Raw genomic sequence first — 14,385 nt, forward strand, 5'->3', positions numbered from 1 at the left:
GTAACCCACAAACCCCAGCTTTCACGCTCTGTTGAAAACCACTTTACAAATTATGAAATATTTCCTGTTCTATCTGTATTTTCGGGAACATGTTTACATTGTGTCCATAGACAGTTATTCATTCTACAAAGCAGAGAGGGAGAACCAACAGGGTGTCTCAGTGGCTTCACTTCACTGTGTATATTGTGATGTCATATCTTTATGTCCCATCCTCAGATGTCCTGGATCTGCTAACGTACCTTAGACAATGTTTACAGATAACAGAGTATCAGACAGTGTCATTAACCACACATTCTCTCTCTCTCTCTCTCTCTCTCTCTCTCTCTGGGTCATTAGAGGACAGTCTAAAGCATTAGGGTCACTCTCAGCTTACCACACTGTCCTCTCTGATTCCTCACTCGAAGGTGAGAAGCTGTTTTCTACACACGGGCGTCTGTCTGATACTACAGCCCACCAGTCTGATCATACAGACCACCTGTCCTGTAAAGTGTTACCTGAATACTGTGTTCATTAATTTCTCTCCTTCTCTCCCTTCCTGTCTCGCAAGTGTCAATCATGGGGGTCCAATCACCATAAACCCAGCTTGGTCTTATGGGGCCCTGATGTTTATAAACATCAACCTGTTGAGTTTAAACCTCTTACAATGATTTCAGGATACAAACTTCATGTTGCCTCAGCATTCAGCACCTACAATGATTAGAGTCCTAATTAAAAATCTTCTCTTCTACTTACAAACCTGGATCTGGTCTCGACTTCAATCTGCACTTTCCACACAATTTCTCTTTCATCTGACCCTCTTCACGGGGACAATTCACAGCACAGTGAGATGGAGAAACTTCAGAGAGGAGAGATCAGCTGTGGAGAGAGGAATCATCTGGAGAAAAGAACAGATAATCAAGAAGTCTTCTTTGTAGGCCTGACAGAAGAAAGAAAAAGTCTTCAGAAAGTCCAAGAGAGACAGAGTTTAATTTACTCCACTGTACATGTTTATTCCTCTGTTTCAGACGAAGGTGATCGCTGAGCTGGATATCAGACGTTCTCCTGTCCTCTCTCTCTCTGAATAACTCACTGCTTTGATGGGTTAGAAACTTCTGCTGATCAGGAGGTGCTGATACTCACAGCCATGAAGAGGCCTTCATCTGTTTTCTTCCTTCATGTTCTCCCCTCCTTTGTCTTTAGATCGTCTCATTGCAGTCAATCAAAAACATGTATCAGTGTACAGAGCTTGATCAGATGTTAAAGAGACAGCAGGTGAAAATTTACTGACAGCTGATTTAAAAAGGTGAATCTGACACGTCAGTCAAAAGTACAGATATGTACTCAGTGTTGTTTGAAATGTAGATGCAGTATCTGTACCAGCAACACCCAGATTTCAGAGCCATCTTGCAATTTCACAGTTTATATCAGAATTGATCCAATACTAATCAGTTTTAGCTGCTAGGATCGTAGCACCATACACTAAAATCCACTGAGTTCCCCACCAGCTCCTGTATCTCCTCAGAGACGCCTCCACCTCAACTATCAGCTCAAATCAGAGGAGCAGAAGAAGAGTGCACGAGCATCCACAGCTAAACACTGTTTATCTTCACTCTGAGCTGTAGGGAGATCTCAGAGAGGGAGATGGAAAAAGAGACGCTGACAGGAAATGAAACGACAGAGATGCAGATACAATCAGGAAATAAGACTCTGTCATATAAACACGATGAACAAAGCAGATAATAAAGAGAGCCACTAGACAATTAACACAAAAACAATGAACTGGTCATTCAACACTCAGAAACATGAAAAAGGGCTTTTAAAGGGCATTTTGAGAGTCAAACTGAAGAACCAAAGAAACAACCACAACAGAGTTCAAAGCCTGCGAGTCTCTCGTCAGTGCATCGTTATGAAGGAAAGATCAGACAGCTCTTCAGAACAACAAAGTAACAAAAATACATAAACAACTTAATCAGACAGAACAATACAGAAATTTTGTAAATTGAAAATAGGTGAGACATTAGGAAAATTTAAAAACCAAAAAACTAGGAAATAATAGAGGACACTGATACTATCACCACAAGATCAGACCCCAGCAGCATCCCCACTGAGATCAGACCCCAATAGCATCACCGCTGAAATGAGACCTCAAAACCATCATCACTGATAGCCCGACCCACTCAGCCCCATCCTTTCAGCTTACAGCAGTTTAGCCCCACCTTTCAGCCTACAGCAGTTTACTGTCATCATTGAGATCAGACCCCAATAGCATCACCACTGAGATCACACTCCAACAGCATCACCACTGAGATTAGACTTCCAAATAACATCACCACTGAGATCAGACCCCAACAGCATCACTGCTGAGATGAGACCTCAATGCCATCATTACTGATCAGACCTTAATTCCATCATCAATGAGATCAGATCCTAATAGCATCACCACTAAGATCAGATCCAAATATATCACTGCAGATATTATATCTAATCTCAGTCTAATCCTGATACCATCACTGAGGTTAGACTCTGAAACCATCACTGCTGCGATGAGATGCTGACACCATTACTGTTGAAATTAGACTCTGACAACATCACTGCTGGAATTAGACCCTGATAACATCACTGCTGAGATCAGACCATGATACCATCACCAGTGAGATAAGACTGTGATATCATCATTGCTGAGATTAATGCCTGATACCATCACTGCTGAGATTAGACTATGATACCATCCCTGCTGAGATTAGACACTGATACCATCACTGCTGTGATTAGACTCTGATACAATCAATGCAGTTTAGCTCCACCCATTCAGCTACAGCAGTTTAGCTCCACCATTCAGCTACAGCAGTTTAGCCCCACCATTCAGCTACAGCAGTTTAGCTCCACCATTCAGCTACAGCAGTTTAGCCCCACCATGCAGCTACAGCAGTTTAGCTCCACCCATTCAGCTACAGCAGTTTAGCTCCACCATTCAGCTACAGCAGTTTAGCTCCACCCATTCAGCTACAGCAGTTTAGCCCCACCATTCAGCTACAGCAGTTTAGCCCCACCATTCAGCTACAGCAGTTTAGCTCCACCATTCAGCTACAGCAGTTTAGCTCCACCCATTCAGCTACAGCAGTTTAGCCCCACCATGCAGCTACAGCAGTTTAGCTCCACCCATTCAGCTACAGCAGTTTAGCTCCACCGTTCAGCTACAGCAGTTTAGCTCCACCCATTCAGCTACAGCAGTTTAGCCCCACCATTCAGCTACAGCAGTTTAGCCCCACCATTCAGCTACAGCAGTTTAGCCCCACCATTCAGAAGTGCTTCTGCTTGGACTCTAAGTAATCTAATAAATGCAATTTCCAGTCCACTTCATCCAGTACTTTAAGCAGATACGATCGTCCTTGAAAAGTCTAGCAAACCATGGTGTCCTCCTCCTCTTCCTCCTCTCTTTCTCCTCCTCTGCTCTTTCTCCTCCTCCTCTCTGTGACACGTTAACCAACAGAACAATCAGGAAGTGACTCACACTCACTGATTCTCTCTCTCAGTGTAGACGGTCAGGAGAATGGCAGAGGCCAGTACTTCAGTAGATCAGGACCAGTTCAGCTGTCCAGTCTGTCAGGATCTGCTGAAGGATCCAGTGACCGTTCCCTGTGGACACAGTTTCTGTATGGTGTGCATTAATAGCTCCTGGGATCAGGAGGATCAGAGGGGGCTCTACAGCTGCCCCCAGTGCAGAGAGACCTTCACTCCGAGGCCTGTTCTACGCAGAAGCTACTTTATAGCTGAAATGTTGGAGAAACTGAAGAACACAGAAGTCCGAGCTGCTCCTCCTGCTGGATCTGGAGATGTGAGGGGGATTTCTGCTCTGGGAGGAAACGCAAAGCTGTAAAATCCCGTCTGACCTGTCTGGTCTCCTTTTGTGAAGATCATCTTAAACCTCACTATGAAGCTGCTGCTTGGAAAAAGCACAAGCTGGTCACAGCGTCCGCACAACTACAAGAGAAGATCTGCTCTCAACATGATGAAATGATGAAGATCTACTGTCGCACTGACCGAAGCAGCATCTGCTATTTGTGTACAATGGATGTACACAAAGGCCACGATACAGTCTCAGCTGCAGCAGAGAGAACCCAGAAACAGGTGAGAACTACAGACCTTCTGGATCTAAATGAAGCTAAACTGCATCAGCTGAAGGATTTAAACTGTCTCAGTTCTTGAGTTTAATGGGGTTTGTGTGTAAAGAATGTGTGTAAAGTGTTGTGGATGAGGAAGTGTTGAATAAACTCTTTCTTCCTCAGCAATAGTAATAAAGTCAGAGCAGTCTGTGAATGTTTTACCAGCCAACACCATCTTCAGCCTTATAGTGCTCACATGATGGTGTGAAAGCTCTGTAGAACAACAGTGAACTTCACTACTAAGTCACTCCACACTTACTCACCTACAGCAGGTCCACTCACGTCCTGGATTTACATGGAAATGTTCAAGCAGAAACTTCAGTTTAGTTCAATCAACTTGAGATATTATAGAAAGGTCTAGCAACACTTTACCAATCAAGGGACCTTTAGAAAGTCCAGGAAAGTGCTGTAAACTGAAGTTTGTGTGTGACCTTGATGAAACTCCATGAGGTGAGTAGACAGGGACGAGGTGAGCTGGTGTGGTGTGAGCCTTATTTAACCCACATTAATCCAAATGTGTGTAGGTGATGATTCCCAGTCATGAAGTGTGTTTTGCAAATGCAGACCACGCCTTGGTAAGTGAGATAATGAGAGGAGGGGAACTCTGAGGAAATTTTGGGCTGGAGTTCAGTACGGCTTCTGTGGATCACGAGAAGGCCGACCCCCAAAAATTCCGGATTAGATGGAGGCCAGCCGTTCATGAGCTTGGCAGAGGTCATGGATTTGCATTCGTATGTAGCCGTGGTAAGCTTGTGAAGACCATCGTCCGAGTAGTTGGACCATATGGTCGGGGAGCCCTTGGCGAGTAGCAGAAGAAGCTTCTCCGATTCTGAAGGCGTAAGAGTTTGTGGAACCAGCGATGGGAGACCACAGCGCCGGTTTCTGTAAAGAAGAGTGGGTCTGATTTCTGGGCATTTTGAGAGAGCCTGAGTTGGAGTAGCTCTGCCAGAGGTTCATATGGGCTCAGATAAGAGCAGCTGATGTGGTGGAAGGCGAGGTTCATTTCTTTGGATTCCTTTTAGTAAAAGTATAATCTGAGGGTGGTTAGCCATTGTGTGTTGGGTTCCGTTGATAAGCTTCATCAAGAAATTGATCCCGGCTAAATAGGCTCTTAAGGTGGAAGAGCGAATGGCTAAATATGAACTGGCAAATGTGAGGTAAGCAGCTGTCATTGACAGATTGTCTGAAGGAAATGGAATGCTGTGGAATGCATGGAAGTGCTGGAAAGATTTCCAGACCAATAGGTCAACAGGGTATGAGGGGCAACCGCGCTTAAGATTATTTCTTGAGCTTGGAGGAGGAGCTGAAAGAACTGCTGGTCAGTTGGAGGATGGAGTCTGAAAATGGAGGAGTCGGTGTCGGATGAGGCTCTGCTTGAGGTGTCAAGGCTTTGAATTTCTGAAATTAAAAACGAGAGAGGGAGTCAACAATAGCATTCGCCTGGGATGTGAATGGCTCGAAGAATAAACTGATGTTTGATTGAGTGCCAAGTCAGGTGACGTAAGAATGGCATGAGTGTTAGGGATTTAGATCATCCTTTGTTTATTATATGAACAACAGCAGAGTTGACAGAGTGGATAAGAATCACTCGTCGTGTCCATTCATGTCCCCAAAGGAGTGCGGTTATGACGACCGTGTAGAGTTCCCACAAGGCAGAGGAATCGCCTGATTCGAATGAAAGCAAAGCAAACTCCGGAGGCCATTGAGAAGCAAACCAGTGGCCACCATAGAAGCCACCAAAGCCTATCGAGGGAGCTGCATGAGTGAATAGTTGCAGATCTTCACGGATTAGGATAGCGTCTCCATAGAAGAAAGAGGTGCCATTTCAGTGCTGGAAGAGGTAGAGCCATAAGCAGAGTTCTGAGATACATGCATCATGCAAGGAGAGGCGGTGTTGGAGTGAGGGAACCGAGGAGGCAATGCTGAGGAGGTGGGAGATAAAAGAGCGTCCTTGAGGTATTATTCAAATTGCATAATTGAGATGCCCAAGAAGAGAGGGGAGCTGGAGCTTTGAGCATCGGGGCTGCAGCGCAAATTTTGACAGGGCAGTAGCAATGCAATCCAGCTTATCAGGTGGAAGGGAAGCCTGGAACAAGACTGAGTCCAGCTGAATGCCAAGGAACTCAAGAGAGGTAGATGGACCCAATGTCGTCTCTCTCTCGAGAGGGATACCGAGACGCTGAAATGCAGAGGAGAGGGTACAGAGGCCATACACAGCTGGGGAGGAAGGGGGGACCACCACGAGGAAGTCATCGAGGAGGTGAAGCACATAGGGTAGTCTGCAAACATTCAGCAAGATCCAACACAAGGCTTCGGCCAGAGTGTCGAAAATCTTGGGGCTGCTCTTGCATCCAAAGGCGAGTCGAACTGCAAAATAGAATCTACCATCCCAGCAAACTCCAAACAGATGCCAAAAATCAGGGTGCAGAGGGAGTATCTTAAAAGCCGAGACAATGTCAGCTTTGGTGAGCCAAGCAAATCGATGATGAGGTGTTTCTTGCCGGAGTATTTACGAGTGGCAATGCCAATAGGACTGACATGATAGGTGGAGACGGGAGCAGAAGCGAAAGGGCCGATCATAAAACCTTCCGAAACTTCCTTGGCTAAAAGGGAAGACACAACATCAGGCTCAGACAGAGCGGAGAGGAGGTTGTGACATGAAAGGGATGAGGCAGGAAGCACAGCGAGTCCTGGAGAAAAACCAAAGATAAGGCCGTCCAGCAAATACGAGACGAAAGAATGATCAGGATGGAGAGAGAACAGGGACGTTGATGGGAGTAGAAAGATGCCGAAGTAATCATTTGGGCCCAAACGTAGGAGGGTGAAGGGGACATCCAGATCTGGAATGAGCCTGGCCACAATGAGAGCAGACATGGAGGAACTTGCGTGAAGAAGAAAAACAACCAGCGGAGTTGAAATTATTACAAACCATCCCTCCCCCGAGGAAAAGCAAACGCCGCCCACGGCTGTCGCGGGAACTGGAAGTTGTAAAGATAGGGGCAGGGGCCGGCATAGGGGCGGGAGGAGGCAGAGCAACGAGATTGCAAGAGGAAGCAGGGTGAGACGGGCAACTGCAGAGCTCACAGGAGAGAGCAGTCCGACCAGCAAAAACATGACAGTAGAGGTCAAAATCCAGGTAGCCCCAATACGTAGACATGTTCCACTGCTGAAGATGGGCAGATGCACAGGCCAAGAACAGACAATGGTAATCGTAGAAACCTGACTCGCCAAATCGAAGAGCTAGGTCCATGATGATAGAAAGATTGTCATCCAGCTCCTGACGCCGCGATGGGAAGGCTGAACAGAGGACATCACGGTAGATGGGAAAGGGGAGTGCGAACTCAGGAGCGGTGAGGTGCAAGGATCGGCACACTTAAGGTTAAGAGAAACGTCGCTGGCGTCAATGGTACAGGAAGCACATGAGGCAGCAGAGGGGTGAAGTAATGAGGGGAAACTGACGTCCGCACCCTGGAGGATCCGCGCATGCAGGGCAGAAGAGATGAGAGGTGGATTGAAGAGGCGGGCATCGTTGGGTGGGACAGCAGGAGGAGCGGTGTAGAGGGTAAAGAGGAATCGGCGAGGAGGGGCTGAGGCTGGGCTGGCAGTGACTGCGACTGGAGACCTGGAATGGGATGAGAAAACGAGGCAAGCAGGGAACGTCATGAAAGACGGAGGAAATGGGTACGAAGAAAAGGGTAGGGGCTGGGATGATGAGGAAACAGGGAGGGATGATGAAGGGAAGGGGAGGGATGATAAAGGGAAGGGATGGGATGATAAAGGGAGGGGTTGGGATGATAAAGGAGGAAGCTGAGAAGAAGAAGGAAGAGACATAGCCAAAGGTGGGGCAGAAAAAGGCTGGGAAAATATAGGGGGAGAGAGACGAGAAAAGACAGAAGCAAGGCATGCAATGGGGGAACAACAGTGCTGGCTGGGCCAGCAACGGAAGCAAGCTGTCCGCTAGCAGGGCCAGGACATCCGGCAGAGGGCGGCACTTCAGACAAGGGGGCATCCGGGGAGTCGGTGACGTCATCACGCGCCGGGGCCGTGGGGAAGGTGACGCAATCAGGCTGCACCTTAGCAGCGGAAGGCAGGCACTGTTTACTCCCGAGAGACTGCACATATAGGGAAAAAACCTCTGCCTTAGGCGCCGTGTGGGCGAAGGGAATGCGCTGGTCCCCAAGGACCTTCTGCAGTTTAGCAACGGTCCAATCGGAGATAGGCGGAGGTCTAGATTAAGAGCAGGAGGGACGCGGAAGCACTGGATCCGGGGGAACCGTGGGAATTTTTAGCTCTCAATGGCTGCGTCGCGTGTGCGGAGACCGTGCTGGAGCGGGCGGGGAGGAAGCCGGAGGAAGCCGAGGCAGCAGGCGATGACGGACTTGAGCCTGGGTGCAGGACGCGCGGATCCCTGGGAGAAAAGATGCTGGCTTTCTCCAAAGAGGTCATCATCGGAAGCGACAATGTCGAGGTCCATGACGACGAGATGATAGCAGGTAGCAGCATGAAGCCGGGTCGGTGCGAAATTTTGTCACGAGTAGCAGGAGTGAAGGACTGGTATTTATAGGAAGCTGAAATTGGGAAGGAGGAGTTTAGGCGTGGTCTTTTCCTCAAACTTAAGTTATGTCATAACTCCATTTGTTGACAGAGGGAGCTGGAGGAGATGCAGAGAGAAGTCCAGCAGAGGATCCAGGAGAAACAGAAGAAGCTGCAGGAGCTGGAACAGGCTGTGAACACTCTTAAGGTGAGGACTGAGCAGAGATTGGATATTTCAGAGCTCAGTCAGGTTCTCCTCCAGTCAAACAGTGAGGAGCTCAGTGTTGGACACTCTGGGATTAAATTCACACACTTTCTCCTCCCATTACACCAAATGGAGTCCAGCACACAAGACATGTTTGGGCTCTGAAGGTTCAGCACTGGAGCTACGAGGCTAATGTAGCTAATAAGCTGATACTGTACTCTACCAGTTAGCACGTAAAAGTGTGTTAGCATAGCTGAAAGCAGTAGCAGCCGTCCAGAAGTCTCACTTTCGTCTGTGTCTCTGTACCATTTTTATAGATCACAGTGAGTCATAGAACGTTTCTACTGTTACTCCACAGCTTAGCTACATTAGCCTCACAGCTCCAGTGCAGACCTGAGTAATCAAACTTCAGACACTAAACCCGTCTGAACTGATGGACTACACTGACTGTGAGGAGTGAAAGTGTGTAATGAGATGTTCTACTGAAGTCCTCCTTTAAATGGAGCTCTATATGTGCTCTCTGTATGTGCTCTAACAGCGCTGTGCTCAGACAGCAGTGGAGGACACTGAGAGGATCTGGACTGAACTGATCTGCTCTATTGAGAAAAAGCGCTCTCCATTTCCTCCAGGTAACAATCACTGATCTACAGAGGAACCTGTTCATCATCAACTTCATCAAACTCCTCTCAGCTAAAGTTCATGAAGACAGTAATAAACAGAGCTCTGTCTGATCACTCGCTCATCTTTAGTCTGATTTGGTCTGAGCTGCTTCATTCCTCTTTTTCTCCATTCTGTTTTTCTCTGTGTAGAGTTTCCAGTCTCTGAGCGTCTCTTCTGGATCTGAGGACTCCTCCAGCATCTCTGACCATCACCATCTCTCATTTGATGGAGTGAGGAGCGCTTTCTCTGATCTGAAAGAGAGACTAGAGGAGTTCTGCAGAGAGGAGCTCAGGAAAATCCCCCCACAGGGTAAGAGGAGGGATGGAAATCTTTACTCTCACACAAACAGTGAAAGAGAAACAGAAGATTTTCTCAAAATCTTGCAGAAATGATCTAATACATCTTTGTTCCTAATCCATTCTGGAAGTGGCTCTCTAATCAGTCACTCTCTCATTTTAACAGTAAAGGAACCTCAGCAAGTGTCACATTCAGGATATTTTCCAGAATCATCATATGTCAGAACTCTGTACACTTGATCTCTGTTTACACAGTTACTCTTTAGCTTAAACTCACCTCAGACAGTGAAGGAGGATTAGCTCAGTTTATTAAGGTGGATACTGAACTAAGAGCAGCTGTTTTTCCTTCATTCACTGTTGTGGGAATTTAGTGTGTAAAGATGAACAGGATGTTTTACAATTATTTACTATTTCAATAAACTGTTTACAGACAAAAGCTCACAGTGAATTAAATAAACATAATCAGTCCGTCTTAACTGGGCTTTCCCATGAACAACCACCTAGCAACAACCAAGCAATCACCATGGATACCATAGAAACCACTTAGAACAGCCTTGCAGTTCATCTCCAGCCCTAGTCTAACACACCTGATCCAGGTAATGAAGACCTTCAGGACTGGCTGAGTATCAGAGCCAGGTGTGCCCGGTGACTTTCTCCTCGCCTGGACATCTTCACGCTCAGTCGGCTCCTGTTAGCTGTGTTTAATGAAGTGTGTAAACAGATCCTCAGATATATATAGAGAACCAGATTGGCGATGACATCACAATGTACACAGTGAAGTGAAGCCACTCGGCCACCGTACTGGTTCTCCCTCTCCGCTTTGTGAAATGAATGACTGTCTATGGATGCAGTGTTGAAGTATTTTTCATAGAATCTCTAAATGTCCTAAATCATGTAGAGCTGCTGTAAGTTGGTATTAAATCTAGAGTGGAGAAGTGAAAGGACACCTCAGTTAGCTTGGTGCTAATGTTATTTAGTAAATTAGCATTGTTGGAATGACAGTAATCAAAGCTCTGGTACAGGCTGGGTTGTTGTAGATTAAAACACATCAGCAGTCATTTCACACTGTTCATTCATTGTTCAGCTCCTTAGCTGTATTAGCTACTGTGGTGGTGCTGGTGGTGGTTATAGTGGTGGTGGTGTTGGTGGTGGTTATAGTGGTGGTGATTATAGTGGTGGTGGTGTTGGAGGTGGTTATAGTGGTGGTGGTATTGGAGGTGGTTATAGTGGTGGTGGTGTTGGTGGTGGTTACAGTGGTGGTGGTTATAGTGGTGGTGGTGCTGGTAGTGGTTATAGTTGTGTTGGTTATAGTGGTGGTTATAGTGGTCGTGGTTTTGGTGGTGGTTATAGTGGTGGTGGTAATGGTTACAGTGGTGTTGGTTATAGTGGTGGTGTCCACAGTGCTAAATCAGAGCTGTTATTAAACTAAATGTTGCAAACAGCTCACAGAGATCAGCAGGACAGAGCAAAGAGCAAGGAGGTTCATTTTAACCATCTCTGTTCTCACTCTTAATGTTCCTTCTGTTGTTCTAGATAACAGTTAGTCATACAGTGTCAGAGAGCACACAGTGAATCTGTTAGAGACACTGATAATCTCCATGCTCTGAGGTGAGTCCTGTGATCAAACGCTTCATAAACACAGGGAGTTAAACATGTTGAACATCATCACCCCAAACTGTCTCTGGAGGAGCCCTGATTATATAACACACTTTATTAATGAGAGATTCTTTATCAATCTACAGTTAATACACATGAAATCAGCACTTACAGCTCTGATGAAGGTTTATCTAGAACATCTGCAGTACTCGACTGATAGAACACTCAGAGTGTTTCTGTTATTTTAGAGACTAATATGAGGTACAGCAGTATAAAGTAGATCAGTCTTTAGTTTCAGATTTCAGCTGCTACTGGAACACATTCACACTCGACACCACATGCCATACTGACCTGCACTCCTCTATGTGCCATTTTTTCATCCCTCCTTCCTCTCATAGACTCCCATTCATTTTCAACGACACATAGCAAACACTTGGTAACTCCCGTGGAACAACTAAATAAACACCCCACCTGGGATACCATAGCAACCACCTTGCAACAATTGAGCAACCACATGGGATACCATAACCACCACGTAGCAACACTTTAGCAACCACCTGGGATACCACAGCAACCACCTAGTAACACCTTAGCAATTTTCTGGAATACCATAGCAACAGCCTGGCAACCACCTCAAATACCATAGTAATCACCTGCGATACCATAGCAACCACCTAGAAACAATTTAGCAACCACATGGGATACCACTGCATCCACCAAGCAACCACCTGGGATACCATAGCAACCACCTGAGACACCATAGCAACTGCTTAGGAAAACTTTAGCAACCAGCTGGGACACCACAGCAACCACCTAGCAACACCTTAGCAATGACCTTGGATACCATAGCCATTGCCTAGCAACACCTTAGCAACTGCCTGGGATACAGAAACCACCATCTAGCAACAGCTTAATAACCACCTAGGATACCATAGTACCTGCCTAGCAATGACCTGAGACACCATAGCAACTGCCTAGCAACACTTTAGCAACCACCTGGGATATCATGTCAACCACCTAGCAACAACTTAGCAACCCCCTGGGATACCGTAACAACCACCAAGCAAGACCTTAACAACCTCCTAAGATACCATGGCAAGTGCCTAGCAACCATCTGGGATACCATTGTAACCTCCTAGCAACACCTTAGCAACCACCTGGAATTCCACAGCAACTACCTATAAACACTCCATATAAAATACCATAGCAACCACCTGACAAAACCTTAGCAAACATTCTCAAATCGATTAAGCTGCACAGTCTCTCTGCATTTTCTACAGGAAACACACTTTTCTAGTTGGTTCTACTTCCTCACTATTTAAACCCTTGACTGGATGATGGAGGAGAACTGGGAACTCCAGCTGGTGAGGAAAGAACTCTGGAATCCAATCAAGGCTCTGTTAGAACAACAGACCAGCTCTTCGACCGGAGAAGGAGAAACACTACAAGGGTCACACGGCAACAGCAACACTCGCACCACAGCGACTCTGAGGAATCTCTAAACTCAGGGCTCCTCTGAGTCTCATTCTCCCTGCGGCTGATGGAGTTCGGGAACGCCGGCGCCGGAAAGCAGCAGCATCCATCTGCAGAACCGCAGCACCACAGCTTTAGAACCCACACTGTCAGACCTGCACTCTCAGCTCCTGATCCTCTGATTAGGACCTGCAGCACTTTCAGCTCTCAGAGTGCAGCAGTAAATGGAGGACTGAACCTCTACTGCGTCTCTCTTATGAACACGGACAATAAGAGCAGGAATTCACTTCAGTTTGACTTAAAGAAGAAAAGGAGCCTCACTAACAATGATTTTCAGCTCCACCCTCTGTATATCTGCTCTGTAGGGGTCAGCAGAGCTGGGATTAGCAGATATTCCTCCGTTTACTTCACTAAGTCTTTCCTTAAATCTGCAGTGTGATAATCAGGTACAGCTGAGAGTGAACAATCATAATCAGCTGTATAATAGAATCATAATCCTCATGTGGGATTGATGATTGGGATGGATGAGTGTAATCTGTGTTGCTGCTGATAGAGATTCAGCTCCATTCCCTCATCAATGGTTTACACTTACAGATGATGAGCAGGTTGATGAAATTACGGCTTGTTTCTGCTGTAAAGTGATAAATAAGACAGAGCTTTTCTTTCTTTTCCTCCAACATATAAAACACGTCTAGCGTGGAGCCCATGAGTCTCAGTCATTCCAGCGTTTTCCTGACAGACGCTCCACCTGTGTGTCAAATCCAGCAGAACTCTGTCTGTTCAGGGGAACAATTTCTGTTCTAGACGCTTTTCCTCTCCAGAAGCTAAAGGAGAACTGCAGCTCCTGCAGCTCCGTCTTCAGACTTATCATTGTCCTACACCTTCACTGATCTGTCACCGGGTCCTGCGTCCCAGCAGAGACAGTCCTCAATAACATCTTCTTCTTCATTCCCTCCACTCCACATGATCAGCCATCTGGGCCCTCCTGGTGGCTTCTCTAACCCAGAAGAGGAGGTTAATCCATGTTTCAGAGATCAGCAGCACGTCACTCAGATCACACCATTAAATGCAGATCCAGTTGTAGCTGCATTAGCATCACTGTAACTCTTTCATCACCAGAATATAACTAAAGTTAAACAAGCTGAACTACTGTTCATTAGCAAAAGAGCATATTAGTGATTTACCTTCATCAAATGAGGAACAGATTACATGTGACTGTGTTATGTTACTACTATGACGTGTATGTGTCTGAGATGGGGGCAGTCGTGGGCTGGAGATTAGGGAAACAGCCGAGGCAGTCGTGGGCTGGAGGTTAGAGAACCAGCCTTGGCAGTCGTGGGCTGGAGGTTAGGGAAACAGCCGAGGAAGTCGTGGGCTGGAGGTTAGAGAACCAGCCTTGGCAGTCGTGGGCTGGAGGTTAGGGAAACAGCCTTGGCAGTCGTGGGCTGGAGTTTAGGGAACCAGCCTTGGCAGTCATTGG

The 14,385-nt window shown here is 46.5% G+C and overlaps 1 pseudogene; it reads left to right on the plus strand.

Moving 5' to 3' along the window:
* The first annotated feature begins 3,529 nt into the window (after positions 1-3,529).
* LOC118800576 overlaps positions 3,530-14,385 on the plus strand; it is an 81,126-nt pseudogene continuing 70,270 nt past the window's right edge.

The sequence above is a fragment of the Colossoma macropomum genome, unplaced genomic scaffold, assembly GCF_904425465.1.
Source record: "Colossoma macropomum unplaced genomic scaffold, Colossoma_macropomum, whole genome shotgun sequence".
Lineage (NCBI taxonomy): Eukaryota > Metazoa > Chordata > Actinopteri > Characiformes > Serrasalmidae > Colossoma > Colossoma macropomum.